General features: G+C 56.0%; 1 pseudogene; it reads right to left on the minus strand.

Moving 5' to 3' along the window:
* Positions 1-1312: 1312 nt before the first annotated feature.
* LOC103581533 overlaps positions 1313-8488 on the minus strand; it is a 21766-nt pseudogene continuing 14590 nt past the window's right edge.

Genomic DNA, 8488 nt, shown 5'->3' on the forward strand with positions numbered 1-8488 from the left:
ACCAGGAACATTTAATAAAAAAAATAAGCAAGTTATTCAGGACCCGATCCAGAGAGCAGAGTTAGCCCCCAGAGGATGAAGACCACTGGCTGCATCCAACATTTGATTCCGGCTGAAGGCACAGCAGCCCCTCCAGCCCCCAAACACATGATCCCACCGAAGACTTGAACAGAGCAACCTCATCCAGCAGGCAGAGACCACGCCTGAGACACAAGGGCAGGGAGGTCATGCGAAAGGAATGGGGGGTGGCAAGGGAGACCCAGCCCCCATCTCCATCTTGTGCCCCCTCCAGGGGGGCTAACATGTGGCCAGGTGACCACTGGGATCGTGGTTGCCTGATGGAGATAGAGCTACCAGAGGGACACTCTTGGGCAGTGGGGGTTGTCTGCACACAGCTCAGGTGAGGAGAGATGAGGAAGAAGCAAACTTGGACAACCATTCAACCCAACTGGGAGTCCGTGAGGCCTGGCACACAGTAGGTGCTCAATTAATGCTTGCTGCCTGAAGAAATGAAGGGACTCGTACGTCTCTGTGTCCCAGCACTTGGCATGCGGCCGAGCACACAGTGGGTGATGAAAAACACCGACGGAGCAAATGTCACACTTTTGTATCACTGGTGCCTGGAGCACAGCAGGTACTCTAGAGATGTGTAAGAAACCAAGTGAGAAGTGAAAAGCACCTTGTTTACCTCCATCCCCAGCACCTAGCTCAGCTCCTGGCACACAGCAGGCACTAAATAAATGCACCAAATCAAGAACTTATCTTTGTGTCACAAGTACCATGCACATAGTAGATGCTTGATACATGTTCGAATAAATTAATCAAAGTGTCTTACCTCAATATCACCAGAACCTAGAATGGTGCCCAATACATAGTAGGCACTCAATAAATACCTGAATGAATTTTAAAAATTAATGTGTATCATAGCGCCTGGTTCTTAATCTGATCAATACATGCTTGATGACTGAATCAATCACTGATGAAGTGAACCATCATGCCTTGTTCGCTGCCATAACACAGGGACCTGGTACACAGCAGGTGCTTAATAAGTGTTGGGCACATGAACAGATGAATGAAGAGGGCTTGTTCTTGCCCAATCCTCCAGCGCCAAGCCCTGTTCCTGGCATACAGTAGGCACTTCATTAATGCTGCCTGTGTGCATGTGATTGCTGAGCAAGAGCTGGCTGGACACCACCCTGCATGGAGAGCCATCCACGGCCTGCCCCAGGATCCACGGGTGGATCTGCTGTCCCCAGAGAGCACGTGAAGGTTGGGCCAGCAATGGCTGCTTTGGCATTTTGGCTGCTGCCCCTCAGAGCTCGTCACAGGCAGCGCTGTCCATCAGGGACTGGGGCACGTCTGAGTTCTTGGCCTCACGACTCAGTGCCTGCTGCTCCCGCATCTTCTGGGACTTGGCACGGTCCCAGTCAGTCTTGACGTTCTCGTTATTCCATACAACTGAGGTCTCCGTGTCACTCACGTACCCATCATCCCCTGTGTAGTGCGTGGGGTAGATAAGAAGGGGTTCCACGGAGAAGGCACGCAGGTTACGGGGGGAGAAGTGGGAGGAGGGGAGTGAGTCCAGGGGAGGGGACAGGTAGAGGGAGAAGGGGACAAATGGAGGGAGAAGTCAGGAGAGGAAAAGACACCTGCCGGGAGCCCACGAGTCTTATGCCCCCACCCACCCAGAAAAGACACACAGTGAGACCCCAGCCCCAGCCTGCCCACCACAGCCCCTCTCACACTGGGTGCTTGTCAAACATGACGGGCAGGAACTCGTCAACAGGAAGCATCTGGGAGAGTGGCCTGGCGGCCAGCAGCTTGTGGGCACCTTGCAGGGAGATCACATAGACCAGTGTCCAGTAGGAGTAATCGCCTCCACCAGGTTCCTCGCATGGGGCACGGCCTTCTCGGGGTGCTTCACCTGCATCCGTTTCCAGCCCACGTAGCTGGGGTGCAGAGTCAGGGCCCTGTCACACTCCTCCCATCCTCCAGAGAATGCTAACCCAGAAAGTCAGGTATCTAGTTACCCCCATCAGGCCCTGGGATGAGAGCAGGTGCAGCGTGTCTGGTGAGCAATGAGGAGGCCACTGTGGCTGGTCAGGGTAAAGGAGGAACCACAGGGTCCGGGTGGGTCACAGGGAGGAGAGTGAGTTTTTTCTAAGGGCACTAGGGAGCCATGGGAGGATCTGGATCACTCTGAGGCTGCGGCTGCTCTGGGTTCAGAGGACTGTGCAGCATGCAGTTGGGCCAGGCGCCTCAACACGGTGAGCAGCCAAGAATGAAGGGGTGCAGTTGCTACTCGTATTGAGAGCATGGCTTGGAGTCTTGGGCAGTGTCCCCAGAACATGGATTAAGTTCTAGCACCTAGGAGGGAAAGAGAGAGGAGGAAAGGAAGGAGGGAGAGAGGGGGGATAAAAGGAGGACAAAGCAGCCCACCTACAGGAGACTCTGAAGGACTACTCAAGCCTTGGAAGTATGCTGGTCAAACTCCCACCTGAGGGCTGATGTAAGACCCAGGCTCCTTGGCCACGCCCTCATCTTTCAGCCACACCCTCAGCTCTAGCCACGCCCCAATCCTTGGCCACGCCCTCAACCTCCAGCCACACCCTCAGCTCCACGCCCTGATCCTTGGCCACACCTAAGCAGGCCACACCTCACCTCCACAGACCCCAGTGAAGTCTGCAAGCCCTGACCAAGCCTGCAGGCTTCTGGCCAGGTCCCTAGATTTCTGGGTCATCCTCCCAAGGCCCTAACCCATTGGCTACCCTCCTGACTGTGCTCTCCAGCCCAGGGACCAAGTGAACCCTTCTGTCATGCTCTCAACAGTTGGCCATGTATGCCCCAGGCCACGCCTATGACCACACCCCTGGACCTGCAGGCTCTAGGCTCTGCGCAGAGCTCCGGCCATGCCCCTGTGTTCCAGTTCCAAACGCAGCTATCCCAGGCCACACCCCCAGGCTCCAGCTCCACTCAGCTGTTCCCAAGCCCCAGGCCCTGCCCCCAAGCCCAGGCCACGCCCCAGGCCCCAGTTCCACTCCACCCCCGGCCACTCACATGAGGTCCCAGTCCAGGCCTTCCTGCTCCACATCCCGCATGAGGTTCATCAGGCCTCTTGAAGAAGATCTCAAAACGCAGGTCGTCTTCAAACACCAGTGATTTCTGCAGCCCCCCGGTCCACAACCTGAGGAGGATACCCAGCCAGGTCACAGGGAGACCAAGGCCTGTCTCCCTGTCCCCAAAGCCAGAGGCTCAGCTTGGAGGCTCTGGGACACCCCTCCCCAGCGTCCAGATCAACTTCCTGGGCACCACCTCCCTGCTCGTCCCACCTGCCTGGGTCCCTCCCACCCCAGGACCTTTACCTGTGCTATGTCTTTGACACTGAGCACCCTCTCACCCTTCGGGCCTCAGCTCAAATGTCACCCATCTAGGAGACCCTCCTTGACTATCCAGTGCCACCAGCTGAGGACAACGTACAGCCCTGGCCCCTCCTGTGGATATGCGTCTCACTTGTCTCTCCACTGTCCTTTCTTTCTTTGTGGTTTATCATCAGCCTCCCTGCCTCCCCAGGCTGAGAGCCCCTTGAGGGGGGCTGGGTCTGTCTTGGTGGCTGCCATGTCCCCAGTAAGGCTGAGTGAATGAACTCGAGAATCTTCATAACTCAGGTCATGACTCTGTCATCTGGGGAAACTGAGGCTCAGACCAGGAAACACCTTTCTTGTTGACAGAGCTCAGTCCACTAAGAGGCAGGGCTGGACTTGAACCAGGGTCCTCCCTGGCTCTAGGGTCACCAGGACATCACAATCTTCCCTGTGTCATCTATGATGAATCTCAGGAAGGGAGGGAGGCCCAGGTGAGCCTCTATCATCTCAAGTGCCCAGACGCCCCCTCCCACTCTGCACCTCCCCCATCTGGCCTCGTGCCTGACTGTCCCGAGTGTGAATCCTAGCCTGGTGTCCTCGCTCATCACAGCCTCTCCCTCCAAGTGTGGCTGACTCTGTGCTGGTCAAAGTTGCCGTGGGCACTCGGTAAATATTGTGCACAGAGTCCAGGCTGGGGTGAAGAGGCTTTGCTCCGGAGTCCCAGGCCCCACACACCACCTGCCACCTGCTGCAGGCAGGGCTCACCCCCACCCCAGCCTGTTTCTACATCCCCACAATGGAATAACAGCCGCCCCACTCAGAGGTGCTGGGCCAATCCAGCCGGTTCAGGCTTTCACTAAAGAGAAGCCACCTGTTCCATCGCTGTTGCTGGAAGTCTTCCCGGTGGGTGGGCGATTCCGTCCGCAAACCTCCGCCCTTTCGAAAACCCTTATGTAAGGAGAGCTGGGCTTTGACCACGCAGCCCTGGGGCACCCACCTCTTTCCAGATGTTTTAGTGGCTGAGGAAGCAGCCCGGCTCGCCTTTGGTGAGGGACCGTCCATGGTAGGGGTCCCGGTAGCCGGGCAGCATCTGGATGCCCAGCGCCTCCACCTGGCTGGTGTTCATGGCTCTGGAAAGGAGGGGCTGGGGGGGGTCACAAGGAACTCACCCTGCCTGCCTGCCTGCCAGCTACATGGGCACTTACTACACGGAGCAGTAGCCCCCCCAGCATCCCTCCTGGACGCACATGGCCAACGTGGGGTCTACACTCGTTGGCAGACCTGCCCGACCCCTCTCCTGGAGTGAGACAGGCTTGCCCTCCACGGCGACTACCAGCCTGGTCTACACCTCCGTGCGGACACTCCCCTCCCCCGGGGTGGGACTCCCTTGCCGTCCACGGCCTCTAGCAGCCGGCACGCGATCTCCTGCTCCCACAGTGCCTGCAGCATGCGCTCCCGCCGGTCCTGCCGCCGCTTCAGGGTTGATCAGGAAGACCTGCAGCCCAGCCTCGGTCACACCCCGAGCCTCGGTCACACCCTGCACACCAGCCTCCCGCCCCGCCCTCAGGAAGGCCCAGCCCACCTTGTCGAAGCCCATCTTGTCGGGCATCTTGGTGGGCACCGAGATGAACCGGGAAGGCTCCAACGGCAGGTGCTTCACTGTGGGACAGAGAAACTGCCGGGGTCATGGGGGCCTCCAGCCTCTTTCCAACACACCTTCCCACCTCCTCTGCCACTCCACCCACAACGTGCTGCTAGTCTCCCCATCCACTAAGACTCCACCACCCTAGCTGTTGGAACCTCCCCAAAGTCACTCATTCCTACCTCAGGCCCATTGCACGTGCTGGGTCCCTGCCTGGAACACCCTTTCCTCCCGGCTCCTCACCCTCAGTTCTCAGCTGTGACGCCCAGGGCAGGGGGAGTCTCCTCACTGTCTCGGGCTCAGTCAGGCACCTCCTCTTGGCCCCCACAGCACCTGGGCTTCCACCGTCAAAGTCCCCACCCTGCTATCCTATCTCCCTGGCCCCGTGTGTGCCTGTCTCCTATAAGCCCCTTGGGAAGGACACCAGGTCTGTCCACTCGCATTGGGTACCCAGTGCCCAACACAGGGCTTGGCACACAGCAGGACAGAATGGACAAAGAAACGATGGCAGGAGGCATCACCTTGAGGTGTCTGGGCTCAACTTTCCTTATCTATAACATAGGCTAATAGAGCTCTCGGAGGTTTCATGAAGAGATGCAGAGAAGTCGTGCATGCTGCTATGCGTGGAACTGTGTCCCGCAGGCCCAACCCCCAGTTCCTTAAGAGCACGATCCTGTTTGGAAATACAGTCTTTTACAGAGGTCACTGAGTTAGATGAGATCATTAGGGTGGGCCCTAATCATATGTCTGGTGTCCTTATAGAAAGGGGAAACTTGGACACAGAGACAGACACACAGGCAAAAGACAGCCACAGGACAGGAGACATGTGTCTGCTAGCCAAGGATAGGGCAGAAATTGCCAGAAAATTCCAGAAGCTGGAAGAGGCAAGCAAGGACCCTACCATAGAGAGCATAGCCCTGCCAACACCTTGGTTTCAGATGTCTGACCTCCAAAACCAGGAGAGAGTAAATTTTGGTTGTTTTAAGCCACCTGGTTTGGGGTCATTTGTTACAGCAGCCATAGGAAACTCATACACACATCAAATATACTTTGCAGACTGGTTGTGATTGTCACTCTTTTAGCTGCTGTCAGCACAGCGCCGACCACGTCCCCCAGCCCTGTGCACATCCCTGACGGCTTCCCGAGGAAGGATCCGATCCACGGGCTCCTGCCTGCCCCCCAGGCTGGCCCGGAAGAGCCCAGAGCCAAGGTGATTGTGGTGTCCACTTAGCCAGCAGCAAAGGCCCTGTGAGAGCTCGAGGGACAGACACAGGCCCCTGTGTTGGGGAGAGGCCTGGGCGAGGACCAGGGAAACCACATCCTTGAGTTTCCTCCTGCCAGAGCCCTTCAGCTCCTGGCCACCCTGTCCTCTTTGGGTGAGATTAAGTCGTAGCACCAAGGGCAGGGCTTTGGGATCTCAGGACCTGGGTTCAAATCCCAGGTGCCCCTTCCTTCCCCACTCTAAACCTCTACCCCTCTCCCCCACACATAGGGGCGGGGGGGGTATGGACCTGCTTCGGGGAGGAGGGGGAATCTCCTGGCCCTTTCCTGTCGGTTCTGGGAGAACAGAGCACGTGAGGCACTCAGAAGGAGCAAATCTACACGTCCTTCCCAGGGGGCCACCTCACAGCGGTCATCAACATGTAAGACCCCAGACACTTTGTGCGGTGAAGAACCGAACTGGCCTGAACAGTCTCACCTTTGCCCCCGGCTCCTGGGAGGTGATCTCTAAGCCCTTGGCGTGAACTGTCTGATAGGACTGCCTTGATTTACCTGGAAGCTTTGGGTCACACCAGAGAGTAAAATGTGACTTGGGGTGGAGGTCTTGGGCCACACGGTATCAACTCATTCTCTGGGGGAGCGGGAGACTGAGGTCAACCGTGTGGACGGTCCACCACGTCTACAGGACCAACCTACAATAAAAACCCTGGACACATCGATTCGGGGGGAGCATCCCTGGTGGGCAGTACACCATGTGTTGTCACACGTCACTGCTGGAAAACAACTCTGTCCTGACTCCCCTGGGAGGGACAAGTGGAGGCTCCATGCATGGAATTCCCCTGACTCTGCCCCGTCCACCTCTTCCCTTGGCTGACTTTAACCTGTATCTTTTTACCGGAGTAAACTGTAACCATGAGTACAATAGCTCCCAGAGAATCCTGCATGTCCTTCCAGTGAACTGTCAAACCTGAGTGTGTTCTTGGACACCCCTGAACTTGTAACTGTGTCAGAAATGAGGGTGGTCTTAGGGACAGTTCCCTAACCTCACACTCATGGATGCAGTCTGGAACTTTCTCACACAGATGTGCTGGGAAGCTCACGGTAATGCTGGGAAAAATGAGAAACACACTCCATGCCCCTCAGAAGACTGGCTGAGGGACGTGACAGTGACTGGGCCAACGGGACACGTGACCCAGGCAAGAGCATATACATCTGTGGTAAAGCGTTTATGCAGAATGCAACACAGCAAGGCAGAGTGCGCAGGTCACAGCCACACGCGGCAACCAGCAAACAACACCCACGTGCAGCTGAGCAGAAGATGCCACCCAGTCCCACTTATACAAAGCACAAAACACACAAAAACCCATCACCTGATGACATCAGGACAGTGGGGGCCCAGGGCCGGGAATATTCCACAGCCTGGCCTGGCGCTGGTGACAAGGATATATAATAAAACATCGTCATGGCTCACACACATGATCGGGCACTGCCATGTGTGCTAAACTCAACCTCCAGACCTCCCACGCGTCAGCTTGGTGTGGTTTGCTCTGGCCCTCGACAATCACAAAAATATTCATGTCTCTGTAGTGTTTGAATTCTTAACAGCAACTCGAATCATTTTCCTTACCAGATATAACAACAGAAATGCATGTGAAAATTTAAAGTAAGAAAACAGCCACAGAGACACTTCTCTGGTGTAGTTGCTGATGGGGCTTGGTGTCAAGCAGTGACCCACCTCTGGTGACGGCATCTGGGAGGGGACCAGGCATCTGGGCGTGACAAATGCTCAGGGATCCTGGGGGTCTGCCCTAGTGACTCTGCAATTTCCAGGTGTCTGTCACCTCAAAAAGACCCAAAAGTCTTGCCAAGAGGGCAGGGTGAAATTCCACATTCAACCACCAGGGGGGAGCCACATACGGAATATTCCAGAAGCAGGTAAGGTTGGGGAAACTGAGCCCCAAGATAGATAATTTGTCTCTCCAAGCACATCCCATCTGCGTAGTGGCAGGAATGGCCCTGCCACCCTACAGGCCTTCGCAGGGATCTGTGTGTCCAGCACAGGGTGAAGCCCCCACTGGTAGTGGTGGGGCAGGAGCACCCTCCCCAAATAACTTCAAAGGTGGCTCAGGCCTGTGTGCTCCTCGCCAGAGGGACAGCTGCTAGTTTCATAATGTATGGACTTATTTTTATATATGTGAAAAGATCCCAGTTTGCAGCTATGGTAAAAATATTGCAGAATTTCCTGTTTTGAATAAACTTATTG

Source organism: Galeopterus variegatus, unplaced genomic scaffold (genome assembly GCF_000696425.1).
Source record: "Galeopterus variegatus unplaced genomic scaffold, G_variegatus-3.0.2 Scaffold13267, whole genome shotgun sequence".
Lineage (NCBI taxonomy): Eukaryota > Metazoa > Chordata > Mammalia > Dermoptera > Cynocephalidae > Galeopterus > Galeopterus variegatus.